Source organism: Anticarsia gemmatalis, chromosome 8 (assembly GCF_050436995.1).
Source record: "Anticarsia gemmatalis isolate Benzon Research Colony breed Stoneville strain chromosome 8, ilAntGemm2 primary, whole genome shotgun sequence".
NCBI classification, from domain to species: Eukaryota; Metazoa; Arthropoda; class Insecta; order Lepidoptera; family Erebidae; genus Anticarsia; species Anticarsia gemmatalis.
Window position 1 is genome coordinate 7,881,857 of NC_134752.1, and position 26,603 is coordinate 7,908,459.

General features: G+C 34.6%; 1 protein-coding gene across 3 annotated transcripts in view; it reads right to left on the reverse strand.

The window, feature by feature from the left end:
• IRSp53 (Insulin receptor substrate 53 kDa) overlaps positions 1 to 18,737 on the reverse strand; it is a 166,169-nt gene extending 147,432 nt beyond the window's left edge. The window contains exon 1 of one of the 3 annotated variants that reach the window (XM_076117514.1): positions 18,328 to 18,737. The gene's annotated coding sequence lies outside the window, so the exon portion shown is untranslated. The remainder of the gene's footprint in view (positions 1 to 18,327) is intronic. The other 2 variants (XM_076117512.1, XM_076117515.1) reach the window with 2 other exon arrangements.
• Between the last annotated feature and the right edge of the window lie 7,866 nt (positions 18,738 to 26,603).

Here is a 26,603-nt window from a genome sequence, read left to right on the forward strand (position 1 = left end):
TGATTTTAGATCCAATTTATTTCGTCTAAACTCGTTGCTTTTATGAGCAGATTCTTTCAACGAATGCAGGTGAGTCACGATGTTTCTAGTAGTTACGCTTTTCATATCTTAAATTTGATTCTTATACAAATATTGCAATTAAAAAAGCAAGCCGTTTCTTCTCAGATTTCGTTAACGATGTTAGAAAAAAGCACTATATTAAAGAAACAAATAAATGTAGTAAGTTTCTGAAACAGAGGATTATTTTGAATTTGAATATTTAATTAATATACTAAAGTTTCAACAGTCCAATTACATGGCAATAAATGGCAAAATTCTTACAAAACCCATCAGATAAATGATCAGTGGCAGTAACCCGTACTAATAAAAACAGGTACTTTACAGTCCATAATTAAATGTTTGTATTGCAGTAATAAATATTCTATTCCAATATCGCAATAGTGCAAAGACCACTGCACTCAATGGTAATTAAATATAACCAGCTTGCAACTTGCGCACGACAATTATATGAAAATTGCACAAACATGTCGTAACGTTTATATTTATCTGAGTGAAACTGCCTCTTATTACTGCGGTTACTTGTTTCTTATTCGTAGGATGAATAGGAACTTTGTTTACAGTAGTACAATTCATTGCAGTTGGTACTATCGAGAGATCAATATGTTCTCAAAAACAGTTCCTATGAGACCCGCTAGAGGCGCTGATCAAATTTTCATACAAAAATGTCTTGATAGTCAGGTTTTTGACTGTCAATAGTAGGGTACCACGCTATTTCTTACCTAAATAACGATCAAATATATAAATTAATTGTTTGTTAAATATGAGATCTTTATCTAACAACGAAAGAATTGCCGCAAATTATTACCTATAGGAACAATTATTATCCTTCCCAAGAGTAGGTGTAAACACATCCTAAAACCAGCAAAACAATAATTTTCTTTATCTGCATGAAAGCCCCTATTTATTTCTGGTTCAGTTAAACCAAATCAATTAACTATCGCTGTCCTTATTACAATTAAAAAGTTTCACCACATCCTACATTTCTTCAAGAGAAATTTTCTTTCTATCCTGACTTTTCTAACCTCATCTCGCGTAATAACTGTCACTTTCATCTCCAGTCGCATCTAAGCCTGCGCACGTACTCGACCTCTTACCTACGCAGCGTCACTGACTCATCGATGAATGGAATACCAACACGGTATACGCAATACCTTGCACAACCCTATCATACATCACGATTTATTCATTTAGCCATCACTCTTGCTGATAATGTGTTGAGTTGAGACGTGCTGGGTGGTGACCCTGGCCTTTTCGATGAGACAAATGCACGCTGGTATTTTTACGTAACTACATTTATCATGCGAAATCTTGATGTGTTATGATAGTGGATGAAACATGTGCTGGACTTTGCAATAATGAGTGGAAGTATACCGAATTCGATGCCAGAAAAAAACAATTTAAGGATGATAAATAAAATAAAAATATATTAGAGCAACATCTAATTGAATAAAAAAGACTACCATCAAAAGCAAATTCAAGTAAATCAAGTTATCTAGATCCTAAGAAATTAAATTAACCTTTATGATTTTATTCAATTCCTCCGATCGCCATTTTAACTTCCAATAAATATCACGAAACGATACTTACACCAAATTATTTCACGAACCTTTCTTAGAAATACACCAATTTTAGGTAAGAAAAATTATAACGTTGTTACTACCCGAACAGAACTTCGCACGGTGAAAATATCGAAGTAATTTGAGCGGAACAATCTGCAAAATAAGTTTCTAAAGCAAATAATAACATGATTTGCAAATTAAAAGGTCGCTGGAAGTTATAATAGGATTCGTTTAAAAAGTTCCCTCATCTCCCGTATAAAATACCATTGAAATATTGTAATAGACGACCGTGTAAGGGTCGGGGACATGCTTCATGTTTCAACCAATTACAAAGTGTTTACATTTTAGTCCGGGATGACGGTATATGTAGTGTACATTCTCGTATCATTTTCTATGGGATCTTATATATTGTTTCGCAATATGTAATAACAATCATGTCTACAACCATGAAGACTATGAACCCTGGTGAAGTTTATAGTCTATGTTATTTAACAATTTATAAAATCGAATTGAGTGGTTTACGACCTAATTTAAAACGCGTGTTTTTTGTATGTATGCATAGCCTAAATAAAAATATAGGGCCCCAATGTATAGTCTCCAAATTGAAATACCCAACCGGGATGGATCTAGAAAAAAGAAATATTTAAAAAGGTTAGTCCAATATTTACGGGGTTTAAATAGGGTGTTGTGTTGACCTAATATTAATGAAACCTTTTTTTTGCTCTCCCTAGAATAGATAAAAAATGTGGGTTTCCGACAAGTAAATATCGTATGAAATACTCCTAAACATATAACTAACACATACCTACATTGATGTAATGTAGATAATAATATAGGACTGTAATTTAATTTAATTAAGAGTACATAAGTGGTAATTTACTATTATATTTTAATATAAGTCGGTACTTCTATTTGGTGTAATTTTGTGTATGTATATAAATATATAAAATCACACCTTCTTTCCTTATGAGTTGGCAGACACCAGAGAACGCCACGTGGTACAATCCTTACAAACTTAATTTGCTACATGCACATTCGCATACGTACAAATGTTTGTGGAAACGTTAACGCCAAAATATATAGGTACCTAGTCTAAAAACTGTTCTCGAAGTATTCTTGTCACCACCCTACATTTTATTCGTATAATTTTCTGATATCCTTAGGCAGTATTGCCAAAAATAAATTCCAATCAAATCGAGGTCCGACAATAATTTACGACGAATTCAATTTTCTCCGTTTTATTTGCATTTGTGATTCGTAGATTAATTTGAGGTAAAGTTATTAATGAGGTAAAGTAGATATAATGGCCAGTATTTGGCCAATATTGGCACACATATTTGAGCCAACATTCGTAGTCAGTCACGCACATATAGCTATTTGTAAAAGTTATTTAAATCATAAAGCACTGATAGCTGAGTGGTCTAAGCGTTTGCTTCCCACGCATGTGGTCAATGGTTCGAACCCTAGACATCCTTCTTATAACGAAGGAGTGTGTGTGTATTTTTGGAACAACTTACCACTTGCTCTTACGGTGGTGAAAAAATACGGATGGCACCTTACAGGCCTGTGATTGTTTAAAACTTGGTGGATAGTCCCTTGCCCTCACTCACCAGGAGGAGAAAAACTTACAACTCTCTCATCTGAGAGCTGAACCATAACCAGCAATGGATTTGCATGAAAGCTATTGTTTCCATCACAAAAACAAAAACCAAATTGTTTAAAACACGTAATACCTAAGCCATGGGAATAATTTAAACCAAAATTAAAAAACCATATTTAGTAAATATTTCGCTGGTGAACGTCAAGGTCGATTATAACTACTAAAGTACCATAATTATAATCATCATGACCTCATCTCCGTCGTGAGTAGTTTATCAAATTGAATTATCTAAACGTAATTACGAACATAAACATTTTGTTTGAGTCTTATAGCGCTATTATACTTCTGAGCCTCTATGACCTAAGCCTTATTAGGTAATTATAGTTCTTTATTGTAAAAACTAACGACTACACACTGTGATGTTGGTAGTGTCTAGTACCAACTTAATGAAATCGAAAAATTTAATCAACTTTTTATACGGGTAACTTAAGCCCGATATGTAAATTTAATTATATTTTAATTAATTATTAATCTGTTTAACATTATATTAATAAACTAGAATGTAAAATAAATAACTTAGTCATGTTTTATAATAAACTGAACTAGGTTTCGTCTAATACAGATAAATTAGATAATTGGATAGTAATCACTTCTTAGAACATACTTAACGTTATATTTTTTACCTTTATGTAATTGATTTATTTCTAAGAAATATTGATAATTTCTTAAATTAAAGTAACATTCAATCAAAATTACTTTTGTAAGTATCTACGTGAAACATGTTTGAGTGAAAGTTAATTTTCTATTGCTCCCCAAGGATCGATACGATTCATCACCATGGCGACACAAGTAAACAGGGAATAATTCAATTTATCAAATGTAAGAAACGCCACCCTATAATAAATATAACAAACGTTTACTAAGAAATACGTAAAGCGAAATGCTTACATCTCTCATCCCGTGGGTTTCTGTTCTCTATTGTCAGCGCAAATCTGTAACTCGATGAACAAACAGGCTTAGACAGGTATCTCACATCAAAGGTATCAATCAATGGATTTTTTGTTAAAGGTTATTTCTAACACGAACTGTATTTTCCCGAGATTCTTTCAACGGTTCATAAAAACATGAATGCTTTATCATTTCCATCTTATTTATCTCCTTCGCTAAAATTAGAAATAACCTAAAATTAACATAGAAAACGAATCGATCACTTTAACTCTCTTAGAAATGCATATTTTAAGACGCTGATTAAAGAAATCAGGAGCAGACTGGCTAATTTATATTGGGGGAATATCGATCTCATTAAGTTGTATAATATTGTCGTAAATCTCAGTTAATAGGCTTCCACTGTTCCTATCGTGTTTTTATGCAGCAGTAAATTGAAATGAGGGAAACTAATCAACTTAATATTCGCATAAACCTCTAAAATTAATATTTTATCTTTAATTTAGAGGGGCTCAGATGGACCCCCATAATTTACCTCTCATTTACTTTGATGAAAAAATATAATGCCTTTGAAAACGTAGGTAATTAATTCTTATTTAGGACCTGTTTAAAAACATTTGAATATTAATTTTTCGCGGAGACGTATACATAATATTCACCGATAAACAAAGTTGATTGTAGAGCGATATTATGGAAAAGTTGTAAGAGTTCTTCAAGGAGTTCTTTGGTTTCTCTATCCAATCAAAATTAAATGTTACTTTGTAAATCAAACACGGCTATCACATACGCATAGAAACAGTATTGTAACTAAAGAACTGTACGTTTAATAGCCCCCACAAAGCTAATCAGACATTGTTTATTCTAAAAAAAGTTCAACGAACGAACTAATTAGGTTTTTGTATGTAGCAGTTCAACCTCGAGCTGTGCAAATAAAAATATATGACCACGGTCTCCTATTTTGCCGATAGCGAAACTGATATAAGAAAGCAGTAGTTGAAAACTACGAGACTCTAGATAGGTAAACAGAATTACGACAATAGCTGAGAGAGCTGTAACAGAGATTGGCAATCAAAACAATTCCGAAACTTTAACTAAAAGAATGACGGTGCCAAATACTAAGTTCTTGAACAGGGTTTTCTTATTATTGTGTCGGGTTGTTCACTTGTGTTACTTTAAAACTACGCACATTTTTCAAACTAGGTTTATTGAGGAAGTATCGTATAAATCACCGAACTAAGTATATAAGATCCAGAAATATTGTCTTGTCTTTCCGTACCTTCACCATATATTAGTTAAACACACTAATTAAATGCAGCTGACTTTGTTTATGTTTAAAAACTTTATATTTAAGTACGTGTTAACAAGTTGTATCAAAGTAAGTGACAGTCAGTTTCTTAAATTCGTTTGAGCCTGGACCTCAAGCCTAGTATTGGTCAAAAACTCGTTTTTAATTCATTACCTACGTAACTAGTAGTAAAACAAACGAGCATAATAAATTCCGGCTGTCAAATTATACACAATACGGCCTCAATGTTCGCAACTGTGGTACGCAATACTCATAATATTGAGATTGATTGCAGCAAGTGCATGTTTCCGATGTGACTCGTTACGGTCCACTCGGCTAGTGAAGAAAGTATCACTTACTCTCAGTTACCGTGTGGGTCCACTAGACGTAGTTCGACCGAGTGAGCGGATGCTAAATGGATAGTTTAAATTAATATTTAACTGCTGGTAATCGCCGGTCTAGTGGACTACTGACCGTGAATATTAAGGTTAGGCCTAACTGATGATTGAAGTTAAATTGGTTTAACTAGGCCCGTGTACTTATACGTTACATTATAATTATTTAAACTAGGTGTTAAATATACTCTTGAATGGATCATCTTAAAACCATTATTTTTACCAGAGAGCAGACCTGCTTTAATTAATTGATTACTTTTATTGTGTTCGTATTGTAATAGTAACATTTATGTAAAAATAAGAAATTCAGTAAAAACTTCGTATTCTTCTTTGATAGAGTAACACCGAAACGCCAAAGCACTCCTAGAATAATAATGTTTCCTCGCTCTCTGGTTTAGTGGGCACGCTGTATAGAGTGCCCGTGCGCAGAGAAAACGACAGATTTTCACGGTCAGTTGGTAATGGTATCCGTCATCGGCGCTCTTAATAGCAGCTATTGAAATGACCAGCTGTGATACACTCACCGAGAAATCAAACGATTCAACGAAAAACACTAAGAAAAAGTAACAAGTCGCCGTACAAAGTGTTGACCGAATTCAGTGAAATCTATTCGGTATGGTAAGAAAGTAAATTAAATTAAGATCCTGTGGAGCCTCAAAAACTTTGCAGTTTCACTTTATTGAGAACGGTAAACCGAGCAAATTTATTTATTTACAAAAGGACTTGCTCTTGTTTTGTAAGTGTACATATATTCATTACACTAGAACAATTGTTTTATAGGTCAATTTCAAATCTTATTTTGACGTACGCTCCGCTGTAAGATTTATTATAGACAATTTATTTATACTTTTATAAGCTACAAACACTAGCCTAATCAAACCAATTATCCAAATGGTCAATCCAATATAATAAACGTCAAATTACATTCACAGATTGAGACGAAGCAGCGGGAAAATCTAGTGACCAATAAATTCCACGCTAATTGTCTCGAGTTTTAGTAAAAAAATAAATTGCTCATAAAAATTCTTCTCGGCACGAGTTCACAGCTCCTATCATTGGAGATTAATTTCACGAACTGGTTTGGGGTCATAAAGCTAACAGCACACATAAAAATCACTCGGCATTTGTTCGCGAAGGTCCATCAAGACATCGCGAATCGATCGACGGACACCGTAACGGTACCTATATGGCAAATTCCGGCACGTCCACTAACGGTCCACCCTCCTGTCTCCGCAGAATACTTGTCATTGCATCTCGAACGCCGTCATCCGATTCGCGTGAATAGAATCTAATAAGTTTCTAGATGGCTTACAAATAAAAGAGTATCGACAACCATTCATAGGCCTCTTAATTATAAGTAAAAGCCGCCTATTGTGTAGACAACTCGATCCATTGTTGGATACGTCACATACTGTAACGTATGACGTGCATTGTTTCATTCTCACTGGGTAAGTATGTAAGTGTGTTAGAACATTTTTTATTACAACTGTAGTAGACTTTCAATGATGTACTGGCCGTTGAAGTGTTGCGTTAATTCATTGAACATTTCACACGGTACAGGAGAGCCGAATTCCAGTTCCAAGTAATAATCACGTGCACGCTGGACCGTGAAACATTTAGCAATAGTTTTAATTATGTGCGCCTAAGTTTGCCGTCAGTGTAATAACGCAAGTGTGTTATGGCGCCTTTCATAAAACTGTGCAACTGGGAACATGCGTTATTGCGATTACTTTACTAGTTTCGTAATATCGTCGATCCATCCGCTGGTATATCTTCGAAGTTTTAATAGGATTGCGTTCATAGAAAAGTACTACTAGTTCAAAAATACAAGAACGTCGCGAAAAGAATATCTTCCGGGAAATCCTTGTCGTAGCTTGCTGCTTGCTGGCTGTACCTATTTTATCAATAACAAGAGTACTATGGTGTAAAATTTAAACCTAAAGAAACCACTACCAAATTGTAACCCCTAAATATAGACAAAAGCTCTCTATTATGCTCAACATCATACTCGTAACATTATCACCACATGGAAAACCCTGTTTACAAATTTTGTTCTCAAATTATGAGCCAACAAATATAACATTGCGATAGTCCAACAATAACGTCTAAATTGCAAAACAAAGCGACCGAAAACAGCAACATTATCCACACTACAGAACAGCCGTAGCAATTTAAAATAATAGCAGATTTGACGTAAAAACAGAAAGTGTTCACAAAATTGATCGATTGAGGTTCGAGCGTGACTACGGCGGTCCTTAGTTGCGTTCAAATTGCAACAACTCGTCGTAATCGCATCAACACGACACAGTTTTTTGTGGGACTCCCGAAACGACGTAATTCAACGTAAACTGATCACGATCGGGTCAACGCGTCTTTGTGACTTGAGCTCTTAAAAAGCGAGAGTGTTGGACCACCAAGTTTCCGGTAAATTTCTAATGGAAGCAGGCTAGCTGCAGCGGAAACGCTAATGACTTCCTTTTGCATCTAACTAGTTTTTATCATTCGGTATTTACTTTAATTCCGTGACATTACTTGGGTATGTGATTGATTGGCTGAACTAATACAGAAACAACTTTCTACGGCTGCCGTAGATCCTGAGTTCAATTACCCAGGAATAAGTGACTTCAAAATGAAAAATGCATGATATCAACTCACGTCTCTAAGCGCTGTGAACAGCGTTCTGAAAAGATATAAAATAAACTAAGCGAAATCGCTTTGGCCGGACAGGTCTCTGCATTTGCATTTGAATAAGCCATTTCACACTCTCAGAAAATAAATTTTCCTAAGCTCTAGTTTACACTATACTTAAATCTGTTGAAGTGCCAGTGTTACGAACGCAACTAACTCGTGCCAAAAAGGTGTTACTTTTTCATTTTCTTTTTGCACAGTATTATAATGGTAAAATTATTGGAAGTGAAATTGTATATTTCGAATAGAATTCCACGCCGATTTCACCTGTTGCGTATTGAACCATAGACTGTTTTTTTAAACATGGATTATGATTACGCAAAAATGCGAAATGTATTTTGAAGTTATTTTTAAGAAGAGTAATAAAAACCATGAACATTCATTCGATTTATAAGTTTATTTTCAGTTATTGTCACACAATACTATCTGTGCTAATATCAGGATTATGAGGCCGCTCAACTAGTCCACTAATGTAATGCGGTTAGATACATTAACAAGGTTTATCAGCTTAACACGCAACAGACGTTATGAATCGACTGACACACCAAATGGGTTCTGGGTTACCTGCACATTTACACTAAACACACAAAATACTGGTTAACTGTAAACCGCTATTTGTCTTGCCAACCTCACTACAACTACTAAATGACTCCCGTAACTCAAGACTTACAATACACCGAAATACCAAGCCACAATTCGATCCAGACTTTGCGAAGAACTAAACCCGCTAGACCAGTAAATGTCTCGCCAGTTTAATACAACAAAAGCATTCATTTACAGAACAATTCTTTTTGCTGATCCATTAACTTACGTTTAGACGACTTTCTATTCAATACAATCCAGAAATAAGCAAAGGTCAGAAGTAGTTCGTAGATTACAAAACTTACGCAAAAGTTTAATTAACTTCAAACATGTCGATACTTATCGAGATGTGTCAGTGAATACGTTTTTTAAGCTACCAGTGAAGGGATGGAACAATTTAGCGAAAGGTCAGATGTAATGTATGCGAGTCAGAGTCCATCGGAACAATCGAAGCCATCGGAAGTCGGATTCGAGATACGATAAAGTTCCTCCAATCACACCGTCACGTAACATTCGCTTATCTATACAGCCTATCAGCTTATTTTCTAAGAAAACTGGTTAAAGAAAACTTGTCAGGAAAGTTTTTATCGACATCCGCGGCGGTCGGCCGGAGACTTCAGAGATTACTGTTTTTAGAATGTAACGGTATAAACCAGAGAGAATTAAAGAAGTGACAGTGACAGACTACGTTGATCGATCATTGCGATAAGTTTGCGGTAATGTACCAATATCCAAAAAGATATCTTCATTTCCACTTTTAAAGGTGACCACACTTCAATTTTGTCCCACACATTTGTCTGAGATTAATTATATTTACTTTTTAACTGTTATATTATCATTGGTTTGTAACATAATAATACATTACAAACATTTGATTAATATTCTACACCTACGTTAAATATAAAAAGGATGATTCACCATCACGACAAAACTCTAATGGCCGCTAGAACTCAGTCGTGGAATATTTCAGGCCCAATTACTATTAGCTTATATCGTCCGAAGTCCATTACCAAGAAAGTAATATCACCGGAGGCAAATTGAATTAAGTTTTTCTTAGAGCTGTAGTTTTAGCACTAACACGTAAGTATATACGGTGTAAGTATAGGTCGGTATAAGTCGTTCCTCCCCTGTCATTAATCTCATCTCTTTCGCTAGCCAAGTCACGCCGCATTTGGGGGAACGGCGGGCAAAACGACTCACGAAAAAAGCTTGTCTACCAAATTACAGTGACCTGAAGTGTGTTTTGATATCAGACGAGTATTACGCGTTGAATTTTCATTCATTTTTCTCCCCTGCCAATTGTTTCATTGTCGCAGTATTTCCCAGTGGCGATGCCGCGACCTGCTTGCGTAAAATTTCATTGGATTTTTTGGCATCTATCGTGATTTATTGTTACATCGGAATATAAATCAAATATCGATACATTTTTAACGAATGGAAGAATGTTTACGTAAAACATGTGGCAGCTCGTTGTGTAATATATCTGGAGCTGCGAGTAAGACGTCTTGTATCTAGACATCTTGTGAAGCTTATTGGATTCGCATTGTGTTTGTAACAATTCCAGATATCTAGTATTTCTATATGAATCACACTGTACTGTAAGAATTGATTTTATCTGGGATTCTAAGACAGATAAAATCAATTAACGGCTACCTCGTGTCGCTATCTCACTCTGAATTAAATGTATCAGTTCAATAAAGAATCACGCTGTGAATGAAATAGATCTGATTTATTAGACAGCTTATTATTTAGTACATCAGAGTCCACTAAAAAACCAAGATAAAAAGCTGATTCTGACTCATACGCTGACTAGGCAGTCTCACGACAATCGTTGCGAAGTTTTTAGGAGAGCAGCCAAAACTTGAAGCGAATTAACATTTTTATTCCAATACTTCTACTTAAAGTGCCTTATTACTCTCGTACTATATTAAAGTACGACTGGCTTTGGCTGTTCACCAGATCCTACGTCGACAAAACTTTCTATAATTTAAAATTACAGCCCACTTGTTTCCTTCATTACGAGCTGTACAATAGACCTGCGTTCAAACAAATATAATGATCGTCATCTATCATTGTGGAACAAATCACCCGTATAAACTGTGTAGACTAATATCCTATCATAAAAAATATCATCAAGAAGAGATGACGCAGCACAATTTAGTTGCATGTCCGACAAATCGCATCCACTAGTCGCTAATCTACACCCATCTGCGATCTGTCAGTGAGTGTGATTAAAGTCGTCTGTGTGATATCAAAGCGGAACATCGGTTACTTTCAATGTTAAGGTGAGTGCCCAAAGTATTGTTCCGTGCGTAATAATATTAATTTTATTGTCTGAAGGTTCTCAGAAATTTAATTATTGTTTCATTGGGTCATTATATTTTATGTTCGGCAATTATGTGGCGGGTTAATTGTGAAGATTTTGAAGTAAGTGCAGTTTTCATTCTGTTCTCATAGGTGTCGTCACTAGAGTAAGGTCATGTCGTACTGCTCTCGTGTTGATTAGTGTAATCAATTTCAGATAGAGCCCCAGGACCGAACGTTGCCGCTGGTGTGACGATAGATTGATAAATGGATCGTGCTCTCATGCAACGTGTTTCTGTTGCACAAAAAATCTAAAATGTATTTATTTTCGAGATTGGTTTGCTGAACAAAAAATATTTTAGTAAAACATCAATTGTAATAGAAATGTCGGTACAAATGCAGCTTCATTCTTATAAATTTCAATCGTCTGTAATATGTGTCTTATTTTGAGAAGACATTGCTTTTTTTTATTTTATATTACTTAATATAAAAAAGTCGTATAAATGTACGTTAAACAGTACATTGCACTTTAAGCGTCTAGAACAAACGTCATTGGCGACAAAAATATATTTGCGTTTTCACTTGATTAAAACTTTTGAACCCGTTTCTTTGTCGTACAACCTTTTAACCTCTGCACAAAATACGCACAATATGGCACTATAACTTAACCTCAGCTAAAAGTTTCGTAAACAAGTGAACACGTTCAAAATAACTTAAGCATATTCTTCAACGTAAAATCTCATTTTATCCTCTTAGCAAGACGCGGCGTTAGAATTTTAAGCAGACACATTTTATGAAATAGGGAATATAAAAAGAAACCTATATGAGAAAAGTATCTAATTCTCGTCGCTAGAATTTTTCTCTAACATTGTGGAACTAAGATACGAAAATTCTTAAGACAAAGTGTTTCTGAAGGCTCTTGCTCTTAGAAACTTTTTCGGTCTCCGGAATATTGTTAATGTTATTAAAATTGGGATTAAATGTGTTGCTTCATACCAGGCTTTTATCACTCCGTGAATATTTTTGAGATGCAGACCTAATTTGTAATACACACGCAATATTGTAAGACGTTATAAATTATAACAATATATCACGCAATTGTTCGCCATGTATTAGTTTCTTGTGCCAGTTGATATTTGAAACACGTGTTTTTGCTGATTGTAATCACTCATCATTAACTTTTAAAGGGCGAATGCGTCCACTCATGTAAAAAGTGAAATACCGGGGGTGCGTGTGCAAGACTATCAATGTGGTGGAACGAAGAAATACCATACTAGTTAAGTACTTTATTTTCCTTTATTGCATCGTAACATTACTGCATATCTCTGAAAAGTTAATGAGTATATGCTACGCCCACTTAGGTGAAACGAGGGATATAGAGAAACTGTTTTACCAAGTAATTGCCACCTGTATATTACATATGAATAAAACGTATCAAATAAACGTTGATAAAAATGTAAAAGGAAATATGCTCCATAAGTGGGCACTCAACCTAACCCCGCGGACAACACATTATCATAAATTAATTATGTATACCACGGAACGGTAACGTAACTTTATCTTTTTTGATTTAATTCTCGTATAACATGGGTTCTGTGACACTTCAGTAACTGTGTTTGTGTTTGGACACCCAAGAAATATACGTACAAATATTATTATAGACATATTTTAGGTTGAGTTTGACCGTTATTTATTTTTGACAAACTTTACATAGTGCCTACATGATCTTAATTATTGAAAAAGTGGTATTAAGATGCCGCTTATATCTATTTAACAATGCAAGCATGGACATTACGGTTACTGTCTTACACAATTGTTAAAATATTTCTAGTCCGTGTAGTATCCAGAATATAGAATAAAGCAAGATTCAATTGTAATACCGAAAATATAGAAATCATAACATTTAATGGTCTCTGTATTTCAAGCCTTAGTCGAAAAATATTACGATTAGAGTTATTAAAGTTCATTGCCCCAGATTCTCTTAAAATAGTAGAAACAGTGAAGGTCAAAATACTTCAAGACTGCGGTCTACGATCTTAATATCTCTCGCCGGCAGATTAACAGAATAAATTGTCTTTCATAATTACCGACCGTCTACGAATAAAAATATTTTAATCCTTCTCTTGATTTCATAATCGGATTCAATTCAGTTCTTCAAATAATTGACGCGGATCAATAATAAACTCTAAACCACAGTACAAAATTGCAATCCACTTATATAAACCGGATTTCTTGCAGTGCAACGAATTAAATCATCAATTTGCCAATCAATCAGCAAAAAGAATCTTAAGATCCTACTCTCATATTTATTTTTAAGAGGCTTTTATTTCTGACAAGTTTTACTGTCGCTTACAGTACCGACGGTAATAAAGTGTCAAGTAAATTGGCTCATTACATAATAAGTAGTACCATATTTTATATTAACGACTGCGGACGAGTTTTATTGCCGACGATAGCAAAAAATATTGTTGTATTCTCTCCGTCTTTAAAGTCTAGAAATGGAAGTTAGGACTTTGAATAAAAGTTCTTAGTTTGTTTTATTTGCAAACAGCAAATAAACGGAACGAACTACGAACTTTCAACTGTTTATTGAATAATTTAACTCTTTATTGAAATAAGAAATAGAATTCTGTGTATCTTTTCTGTTTCTTGAGGTGTTTTAGGTAATGTTCAAAGTTTCTCAAACGCGAGAAAATGTTCGCTCCGAAGTTTTGTTAATAACTTGAAATTGCGCAATATTGAGTAGAATTCATTACGTTAGTAGTGTCAAATTACTTTCTATGGTTAAAACTTTGGAAGTTTATTGAAATATATCTACTTTAGGTAGTAACTATGTCGTAAAGGAAACCGCTGGAACTTGGAATTTAGTCATAATGTTGTCTAGGTGTCTTGGTATGTTGCTATGAGAATATTAACCTTTACGTACCTTTCTCTTATAAGGGCTAGAGAAGACCTAGTGTTACTTTGTGTACCTATTATGGAAATTCCTCGGCGGGTGATAAATAGCTTCATTGTTGAAGTTAGTTCACTTTCCCTAAGTGATAATGTGTATGGGAGCAGAAAGCTTGGTGTTACTGAAGATTCCTTTTGATACGAATATGGTGTTAAGTATGCGCAAGAAAGCGAGTTACTGTCCAATAGCTTATACAACCTACTTAGTCTACTTACCCCCAGTTTCTGAGGTACATTTAGCAGTAGTTTATCTATTCAATAGCGTTAAAACTCATAAAAAAACGTTATTGAATAGATAGACTAACTACCGCTAAATGTACTCAGAAACCGGGAGTCAGTCTTATGTCTTTCGGTTATCAGAGAAAACCCCATAATGATCACATATTGTACCCAGACGTTACACGTAATTGCAGAACACTTAAATAATATAACATCTTGTTTCTGGGCTCAAAATAACGTGACTCTAACAAAAAGACAAAGATACTAAGACGTATCATCCATAGAATTACACTTCTAAATCTCTAAGGCTCAAGCCTAGGTATGCGCAATTGCACACACATTACAATAGTTTAACTATTGGCATCTACCGGGCACGATTCCAAAAGGAAGACCACACGCTATCACGACCGGCGCGCATGAATACAAAATCACTACCTTTTACCTGCAATTCGTCGTCGAAGAAAAATTTCATGCGATCTTCCGAAAACGTTCTGTGATAAAAAGTATCTGTAATATTTTACTCAAAGTCAGCTAGGTAAAGACATGATTTAGTGTGAGACTCGAGAACTCTAATTCTACACAAGCTCTCTATGAAACTGACTTTTCATAATCGAGAATCTTTATACGCATAATTAATCAGCACCCCTTGCGGACATTCAAGAAACTATATTTTGAAAACAACTTTAAATGTCAATCGCTTATCAGAGTTTGCAATCACGCAAACGAAAATATGTTTAACAAATACGACCATAGTTAGTTTCTGCATGACACCAGTAAGTATAAATAAAAGATCCAAAACAAAGTGCTACAAAGCCCTTATAATAAATAGAATAGTAGTGTAAGCAGAAATACACAACGATGCTACGTCACGTTGTTCGCGTGATAGACTGCATACTAATACGCGTGTCAATACAATGATATTAGATTTTATCTCCACCGTAATATCTATGTCACGTGTACATTCACGGACATAAATATGTATACAAGGTATAATATTTACGAATGAGTGAAGATGTTAGAATATTTACTACAATTCAATCTTAGTTTCGCTGTGTAAACATAGTTAATTTTATAGCAAAATTTAATGTTATTACTTCATACATAAACATACGTCTTTATGACTTAATTCTAAGCTTATGGCTGTACAATTCAATAATGAGATTCTACACTGCTGTGAAAACGTATTATTTATTTTAGGTTAACACTAAGATGATTATGAAATCATTATCAATACATAAAACATATTTTTACGACTAATGCATACATACTTAATAACGTCTTGTACCCTTAGGAAGCGGCAGAAACCAAAGTCGACTATTTCTACTACAAATTTACGACAAAAAAATTAGGAAAAGCGATAATGAAGAGCAATTCACGTTAGTAACTATACTTTTTAGCTTTTTGCACAGTTTTTACAGCACTGGACTAAATTGTAGTTTCGTGTGTTTCACTTGAAGAACAAATGAGAGTAAACTGTGAACGACGCGTCGATGTACATCTATTGTCCGATCTTTAAGTGATTGATATTAGATCTCTTCCATAAGTTTCTACAAACAAAACAGTGAGAGTATAATTGTGTTCAATGATGCATTCAGACAGTACTGTATGGTATTTATTTATTTTCATATTATTGTAAAAGAAGTCCTTTGATCGGTATGTTTTTCTTGAGAGCATTTTTAAAATAAGACGTGTTTTCTTGTTCGTAGATGTTTTTCTAAGAGATAAATATAATATGCGCGTTTGTCATGTGTACTTTCCTTTCTGCAGTAATATTATATTTTATACTTTTATTAATAATACGACTTAATTTTGAAGAATTAAACTGTATAACAAATCCCAGCGAAACTATTCGAAGCAATAGCAAAACCGTAACTTTTGTTTTTTGCAATTGGCTCACGCAATGCTAACACTTTAAGTTGAAAAAAGCAGTACCTTCAACAATCATTGCAAATGCCTTTGAACAAACAGACATTTTGCGCAACCTGAATAGCATTTAAAATATTGCAATCCCTATCAATGAATACATGAATGCATTATGTAATTAAAGGCACGTTCAAAAACCACACGTCCGCTAATTATGTGTTATCTTTATTCAAATCAAATAAATATAACTTTAAGTGGCTAATGAATAAAACATCTTTATAGAAAGAACTAATTGCTTTTGACCCTCACGAAATCGGCAATTGGTGCCACCCCTTTTTTGCATGAACATACGCATCTACGCATGTTGTTTTACGGGACTTTTTTGAGAATAATGAATAGCTACCATTATGGGGTTTGTAATAGCTCTGTATGTTAGGGTATAAAATCAGTTAAGAAATGGTAATTATGATTTTTTTAATGTTTACTCTATAGCATATATTCATACAATACTAGACGAGTCATGTGAGTCCATGATAAGTGATCAAATTGTACACCGAAAACGGCGGTTTATTTTTCACTTTTCATGTTTTAATTTAAAATGCTATTTTGTTTAAAAGTTTGTGAAGGACCTTTAAAGATATACATATCAGGTAAAGCAAGCAAAAACTGAGTTATTCATAGAAATTATGAACATGAAACACAACACACAAGGCTCTTGAAAGATTTTATCTTTACAAATATTATTTAAGTTTTAATATAAAAATTATAAAATAATTATATTGTTTTAACAATATAATTATTTTAATAATTATATTGTTTTAACAATATAATTATTTTAACGTTTGTAAGATACCAGTAAGGTTTGAAACGATAGTACTTATTATTAATTCTACGACCTACTCGTTAGTCCTTTACCCGATTAGCGCTTAGAAAGTTGTTTAGAGTCGTTCTACTTGGCGTACCGTTTCCTTGTACCTTTAAACTGTTTGTATTATAACAAAGATCATGTTTTAATCTGATTAAAATCGTAATATCTGTAAGGCAGCATTTTTTCCTAGAATTCTACAAAATTGTCGTAGATTTTCAGCTATGCGTAAGTAAATGCTCATAGTTAAAAGTATAAGACAAATTTTGTAAGCAGATATCAATCTTATACTATAACTGTATTTAAGTTATCAACGCTAGTATGTTTTAATGATGTAATCAGTACAAATTAAATACCCTTCGCCACCCTTATAATGATAGAAGGGGCTCCACTCTTACATGTTGTCTTAATTGACATCTAAGATTGATTAATTACATCTCCGCCGTGTTATATTGATACCATACCCAAAATAAAATACTGGATAATCCAGTTTTAATAAACCTGTTTATTTTATACACAAAAATATTTTTGCAACTCGCAATACTTTATGTCTCAAAGGCATAATGTGAGTACGAAAATGTACTTCATTTTTTTATAATATTACCCTAAATTATTATCCTCGTCTTTAAATAACAGCCCCGAGCGATGCAGCGATGTTTCTCTAATGATATTACCATTTTACTTACACACTTCCGTCCTTATGAATACTTGACTACTCCCCGCCTTGCTAAAGGTTGATGAAACCAATTTGCATTCATCATTTAATTTTTATTTCGCAGATTTATCGCCCACGGCACCGGGAAATACACAAAATAACGGCCCAAAACACCGGTCTACTTATTAAAAATGTTGCCGACCAACTTACTTGGTATTTAAGTAAATTCCACAGATACTTTTTATTTCTAATTAAATTTCACTTAACTAGGACGTTTTAAAATAAAAGTAAATCTAAACATTGTCATCAACATGATTTTCCAAGTTTTCATCACTTATAATTTGTAGTTACTTACCGTTTTCGGAAAATTCTGCACCGGTTCAATAGTCTAGACACAGTTTATTTACACAAACTGCGCTGATATCGAAACGAGTCCCGGAAAACCCCAGTTATCACCAGCAAACCGACTTGTCCCACTGTCACTACTCAATCTCACCACAAAGTTTAGATGTCCTTGCACAATCTGTTTCCACGTCTAAAGCATACAGTTTCACTTTCTATAAAGCGCCCGTGATCAGTCACGACTGGGAAAGGCCGCCGCCGATGCAATATCGGAACACGATCTCCGCAAAACTTCTGTCGAAGTGAGTAGACTCGCAGCGAGTACGCAGACCGGCCGCAACGAACCACGCTGCCCGAACGCCGAACAGCGACTGTGATAACGACACTTCCTACGAATGAACCTGCGAACCTCTCCATACAGTGTAAGCTCGCCGCTCTCTCGCCGGCCGGCGGTACTTAACGCACCCCTCGCCACCCGATCTCAACTCTCGTGTCGTCACAACAAGAAACAAATTCCAACTATACGCTCTGGCACGAACGCGTCTCGTTCCAAACGCGTAACGAGTTTACGGTACGTAAATCGTAGTGGATTTGTTTTGCGGCCCGGCCATAGTAATCCGGTTCTTCGTCATGGAGCTCACAGAGCGCTTTTTTCTGAATCAGTTCCCGTTAAATAGAGCCTTCTTTTTGTACAACCTGCAGCCTGATAGTCTATGTAGGGAACGCGGAATAACCGCTATGGACAAGATGCCAACTTTCTAAACTAAACCTATAAGAGCGCTCTATTCGAATGGTAAATTACGTTATTTTTATTGGTAGTCGGGACGATAATAATAAAGCATTTAGAAGATTGGATATACCGGCCGGTGCAGTCGATTGTCGCCGCGGAGGTGCTACGTGTTGTAATTTCGCAGGTGGTTTTTGCGCCGTGCGGTTGTCGTCTACGTTACGTTTTCCGATTTATAAGTTGCGGTTTTACTTTCGGTGTCAATTACGCGAGTTGCGGTCGAAGCCCCACAAACGCGGCGGCAAATTGGATACCAGCCCTCTGAACCAGATTAGACTACCTTGTGAAGGCTGCCGGAGTTATGCAAGGCTGCGACTAATCTTCTAACAGTTACAAATAGGTCGCGCTCGTAAATTGCGTTGTTTACTTCATAAAAGTCGACGTAACTTGAAACGGAGTGCATTATATAAGACAGCTAAAGTGCGCATATATGTTAAGGCTTCCAAATATTGAAACCGTAAACCCTTTCGAGTGATCCCGCGACGATCCCGAACTGGGTCAGCACGGCGCACCCCAACCTTAGGATGAATTCACGTACAAAATACGTGGAAAAATGGAAAATTGACACTTTGTAAAATATGCTAAATAAAAATAAATAGGCTTGAGGAAAATCGGTTTGATTTGGCTAGTTTTGCCTTAGCCTTTAATTTCTATTCATTTTATTGTTTTAATTACATACAACAACAAAACTTTGAGCTAGCAATACTAAACAAGGCTCTACGAGAAAACAACTCTGAGATCGATGAATTTATGGGAATATTCTCAAACTTTTATAGGTTGACAAAACTACGACCTCTAGATCCTTTACTTCTTTATACTTTCAACATACACCCTAGCTGAATAATAGTTTCACATCTAGGATCAGAAGGCAGATCATTTTCTTTCATTAGTATTTTTTAAGTACGTTTAATACACGGTAAATAGTACTAGTAGCAAAACTTAAATTGCTTTCAATTTCAAATCACACTCATTTTTGTGTTTGGCACATTTGTACGTGGCCTAAGGACAATCGCATGGTGCCCGGCGAGACGTCTCGGGTTCCTCTATGAGTACGAGGCGGCTCCACCACTCCAGGGTGACTGACGGTAATATCACAAGTGCTTCATACTTCGCGGAGAACCAATAAAATTTCCACAAGTACCATTATATCGTATGAACGAACCACTGAACTGATAACATCAAATGAAACGTGAATTGAATGTATAGTATCAATATTGGCGATACAATAAAACACGGAAAAGTTGAATTTGGTGTAATATGTTTGTTGTGAATGTATTTCACATACCTGCGTAGATATTTCAGGTACGGTTTTGTACGGTTAATGAATAAAACATGTTTCAGACATTTGTTGTGAAACAATATTACTTACCTAGAATATGAATTATAAGGCGAACTTCGACTGACGACGGTGGTAACGAGGCGGTCGAAGTTTTAGGAATCAGTTGAATTTCGCATTCTTCAAACTTCTAACCTTGTATTCTCTTTTTCGTTTCAGTTTAACCACTTTTTCCTTCCCGTACCATTTTATTTGCTAAAAATCTCGGATAAACAGAGTTCAATAACCTCTACACCAGTTCAAAACAATTCTAAAACGTAATGTAAATTATTTCCATCTCCACATACCATTACAGAGATAGAGCACACATTAAACGCATTCCCAACACAGTGCAACCCTTCCGAAAAATAAGACAAAAAATCAATAGTTATACTGATATATTTGTCTGATTATACGAGCGCGCCCACTGGGGAGGCACGCGGCTTTTATGGGCCTGTTATTTTTTATGTGATCAGCACTTTCCAGTGTGCGAACACGATTTACAAGACAGTTTAATAAGGCCCAGATTCAGCGTCAATTTACGGCCCCCGTGTTATTAGGAGGGAATAATCCTGAAGTGAAATATCATTCAGTCTGTTATTCTCTGTCAGTGCGATGTTTGCGACTTTAGTTTCGAGGGCAATGGTTTCGGGAACTTATTGGCAAATCTATATCTTTGAATGATGCTACACGGCTCAACAGCCGTGGAACCCATCGTTATCTTATAGTAGCTGGTTTGATAGCGTTTCACAGAATCAGTGAAGTTATGATAAGTTAAAAGCAAATGCCTTTAGTTAGGAAATTCTCAGTCTTGCTAATATTGGTGATATTTGCAGTCAATAAAATAAAATACTGTATTCTCAGTGCAATTTTTATATTGCAATTTAAATTTAGCATACCTCTTTATATTCAATATGTGTAATGCAGTAATATCGCATAAATTATTTATCATACTTTCCACAACTCATCACTACGTTGCCAAACGTATTTAGTACTTTAACGTAACTGCAATCCATCAATCAATCATGTTGTACAATAAATGGACTAATGAGTAATAAATATATCAACCTGAATATCGACTGTAAAATACATTTGCTAATTAAACTAAGTCGAATACAGTTGCGAATTATTTCAAATCGTATTATTAATAATTGATGCGAAAGTTTTGCACGGATGTGTATATGAATGATAGATACAAGAACTACGAAACGGGCGCATTTTGATGAAATTTCGTTATCTTCTAGATTATCAGATAGGATACTTTTTATCCCGGAAAATCTTTTAACACAGACATAGTTGCGTACATAGTTTTTACAAAACGTATATAAAAGTACTTGTTTACTTGAATCACAGCCACTTAATTTAAAAATAATAGTTAACATGCAATTTAAATACAAGACTTTTTCTAGTTAATTATTTTAACCTGAAGTTACATTGTACATTACATAACAAATTTAATAGAGAGCTTGTCCAATTTGTTATTATTCGTATTTGTGGTTAAGAGTAACCGTAGCTAAGGAGCAATCTGGAAGGACTGCTATTTTACTAATATCGCGTTGAAAATGAACCTAGTAACAAAAGAAATGAGTATGTAAAATTTTACAAAAGAAAATGCATTGTTTTATATCATTGTGTTATATTTTCAAACAAAATAGTACAATAGTAGTAATAAAAACTGTACGTACGACGGTAAATAGTGAAATAACTTGGAATTCGCTGTTTCTGAGCGGACGTTCGGAAATTTCCTGTTTCACAGGAAATCGAGACCGCAAACGGGAACGTACGCAAGCTCCCGCGAATACAGATATGTTTCAAATAATATTGACTCTATGTTTCTTCAAACGTGTCACTAAATACCAATTTGTTATGTGAAATGTTTGGATACGTATAAACTATGTTACGATGCCTCTTCCCGGAAGGGATGGGCTGATGTTGATAGTAAATTAGATAATGTATGCAGTGCAAAAGAGAATATTAGTGTGTATGTATGTTGTGTTTATTAAACGGGATAAGATTTTGATAAAGCCTCATCGAAGCAATTTAGAACTAACATTTTCGTAGCGATATTTTATCAAACATTAAAGCTGACAGAAAACAATCATTTAAGTCTTTATGGCATAGTTTGAGTCATTTTCAATTATCACATAGAACAAGTTCAGTTAAGTTCAGTCATACAGTTAAGTAAAAATATTAGAAAAAAATTTACTTAACTGCATATTATTATGTACTCAAAGATCAGAATCCTTGAAATTAGCTACACATATTGCAGATAACTTAACCTTCAATCGCTGAAGTAATCATCACTATAACATAGATTATTACCTCTATACCAACACAATCTCATAGTTCGTTCCCACAACACCCCAGGGTAATTTACCCAGTATATCAACTACAATTCAACAGCCGGAGATCAAACTGAAAGGTAGTAATAACATTGTATTTGTTTTTGTACAAATGTTTTCCTATTCGAAGCAAATTATCGGCTAAGCTGGGGTGCAAATTGATCGTCCAATTATCTCCGACTACATCTTTGTTGAGTCCAAGGTTCAACATGATGGACACGAGGGTACAGAGAATAAACGAGGAACAGGACCCGCCATTTGTAAATATTTCGTAACGTTTTGTTTAGGACTGCTGATCTAAGAATGTGTCAAAAAATGCTATAATACGCGAACGCACTCGGAATGATATCGTTAACATTTTCTTAATGAGTGTTTTCATGATTTATTTAGCAAAATTTTAATTATGTCTTTCTTTATTTTAAGGAATATTATATATGTTTTAAGAAAAAAATGAGAACAAAAGTTACTCTTAAAAAATAAGTGAAAAATGTTCTTTGCCAAAGTAAGCAAGTTGCTACGGACTTTACCAGAAGCCAAACGTTATTTCCCGAACTATGGTGAAATAAAATCACGGCGATCTAGTTTGTATCGAGTTTTTCGAAGTACCATCAGAATCTATCAAACGTTAAAAGGGTTTGAAGAAGGTGAAAAGTTTGTAAATTGGGTTGCGCCGGCCTTTTAGCCATTGTGTCTTAGTGTTTTACTCAATTACAAATTGGCAGACGACTTTTAGGGGCAATTCTTGATAATTGATCAAATTACTATCCAGTGGCTTTCGTCGAAAATTCTTTCCGTTATTTTTACTTATAATGAAAATGGAACAGACCGACGGCACGTTAGTTTCGGAAGCGCAATTTTCCATCACTGTCAATAGTGATAGAAAATTACGCTTTTGAAAATAACTGCACTGGGTACTGGGTAAATTTTATATATAAATCTATTCAGCGCCTCTAATAGGCGCCGTAGGAACTATTTGTACAGTACATTTTAAATATAATTCTCTCACATTCTAATAATCTTGACATTATACAGCAAACAAATGCTTCGTTACAGGCATTATTTATCGTTCATTTATAAATATTTTATAAGTGATTTTCTTTAAAGGAAAACGCTTATTATATTTTTCTAAGAAACCATTAATTTATTCTTTAAGGAAATAATATACAGTCACTTAACGAATTGTTTTTATAAAACGATATCACAGTACATTTCCATGACAACGATTATCACGGTTTAAAAGTAAGCCTTAGCAACTGATAGGACATTTTCGTCTTTCAACTATTACTTATTTATCGAATTCCTAAACAAGTAAATAAAACAGCCTAGATTTCTATATGAAACCTATTATTTTGAATGTAAAGACCTTAATAATCACGTGAACTTTACATAAAATATAATCAAATGTCGTACTGACCACGACGACACATAGTTGTGATTCGTTATCTCCAATTTATTCAAAGACAGGACTTTTTAATTTTTTAAGTAATATTCTTCAAATTCCTAAACAAGTAAACAAAACAGCCTAGATTTCTATGTAGGTATATGATACCTACTATTTTGAATTTAAAAACCATAAACACGTGTTTGAATGCAAAGATCTTAATAATGACATGAACTTTACATGAAATATAATCAAATGTCAAGATTTATTGACCACGATTACACATAGTTGTGATTCGTAAGCCTCAATTCCAGTAAGGGACACACCCAGTGCAACATTAAGATTTTACCATGGCATTCAGTACCACGTGCACTGAGTCATTGTCAGACCTTGATTGCTCCACCGCAGGTCCGCTCCAAACGTCCGCTTTTACCTACACTATGCAAAAAGTTGGCTGTTTAAATGTAACTTGCAAAAAAATGTGGTGTAGAACAAAGTTAATGTTATTGTTGTTTGTTTTAGGGGAACTATAGTAGAATAACATTTATGTTGCGATTCTCTGGAAACAAGCTAATAATTTGAGAGTTAAGTTATGTGCTTAAGAGACATCGTTATAATGCAGCAAGTAAATAGAGCCTTAGCGTGAACGAATTTTCTAGATTATAGCTGCATAACCCTATGAGTCACTTACATATTATTATATTCTACATGCCGAGTTTCTCTGCCTTCCACGCAAGGTTCGCGACTAAGTATTTGGCTAAGTTGTTGTTAATTTTCTTAGTATTTTTCCTTCATATAACTCAAAAAACCATTTCACTCATAAATAAAACGTTGACACAATAATTTCATTCAAAGTAATTCTCTTTTCACTGCAGAGCATAATCCACTCGAAGAAAATCTAGAAACAAAATAGCCTAACCACACATCTCCATCAAACACGACACAAAAATCAGCAAAGGGGAACTGACTTCCACATGAAGAGAGTACACAAAGAAATCGCAGAAGGAACTCGAATGTCTATTGAAGTGCAGTACGATCATCAATCAAGTGATATCTACTAGAGCAGCTTGCAAGCACACATCATTACTACGTAATAAGATAACGTCCCACCGACGATCCTCTTACATTGAACTCGCAAATCACTGTGGGGTTTCAAGTGATTTTCAAACTGAGACCGGTTTAAGCTTGTGGAACAGATTGCAGATATTTTTAAAATACCTTTTATGGCTGGACTTGGTTTGACTGCAAATGTCTTTGAAATACTCGTGCTAAAACTGTTTAATACCTGCCTGTTATAGGTTATGGGTATAATTCATAAAAAAAATATTAAAACCTTTAAAAAATATAGGATTAGTACCTGTATTCAAATTTTTAGACTCAGAAAATAAGTGCTCCCAATGCAGAAGCAAAATAAAAGCAAACTGGAGTCAAACTGTTTTTAATACCCCTTTTGGGGACTTAAAATGTTCTAAAAATCCAGTATAGCTTTAAAATATACTCAATTATCTGAGTATATTCCGCTGTTTACCAAGATTGGAACAGATCTTCTTAAAAACGTTTAAAGATTGCATGGCATCTCTGTTAATTGTCAATTTTATAAGACCTGAGGGTATCAGACCGACTCGCCAACAGTTTCTTATTTTCTAAAAAGCTCATCCAAGGTATTACGAAAGATTCTTATAAAAATTTCATAGCACGTATTTCTAAATAGAAACCAGTGTTGCAAAGCTGTTTAGATGTAAGTATATGTAAACTTGACGATATGTATGCATAGGTATGTATACTACAAATCTATACTAATATTATAAAGCTGTAGAGTTTGTTTGTTTGTTTGTTTGTTTGTTTGAACGCGCTAATCTCAGGAACTACTGGTCCGATTTGAAAAATTCTTTCTGTAATAGATAGCTCATTTATCGAGAAAGGCTATAGGCTATATATCATCACGCTGAGACCAAAAGGTGCAGAGTAGCAATAAAAAATGTTACAAAAACGGGGAAAATTTTGACCCATTCTCTCTTATGTGACGCAAGCGAAGTTGCGCGGGTCAGCTAGTGGGAAATAAACATGTATGTACGTGTACATCTGCGCATACATCTTGTATACACCTATCTTACTATTATTATGAATGAGAAAGTGTGCAAGGGGATAAACAGATGTATGTTACAACTGGCAATCAATAGCACGTATTTTTCCTTTTTTTACGTAATGCAAAATTACAGGACTACAGTGCACAGTGGGTTGAAAAGGCATATGACGTCACAATGTGGTATCTGTTGTAGCGGCACAATTTTAAGTACATATTTAGCGTAATTAACGTAATTTCATAATTAAGTATCTAGTGTCCGATTAATAAGAATTTGTTTCTATTACCTTATCGATATTTCTGTTAACATAAAAGTGAACATCTTTTTAGCTATGGAATCCTTTCGTGCGGGCAAAGTCAAGAGCTGAAGTAAGTGTAGCT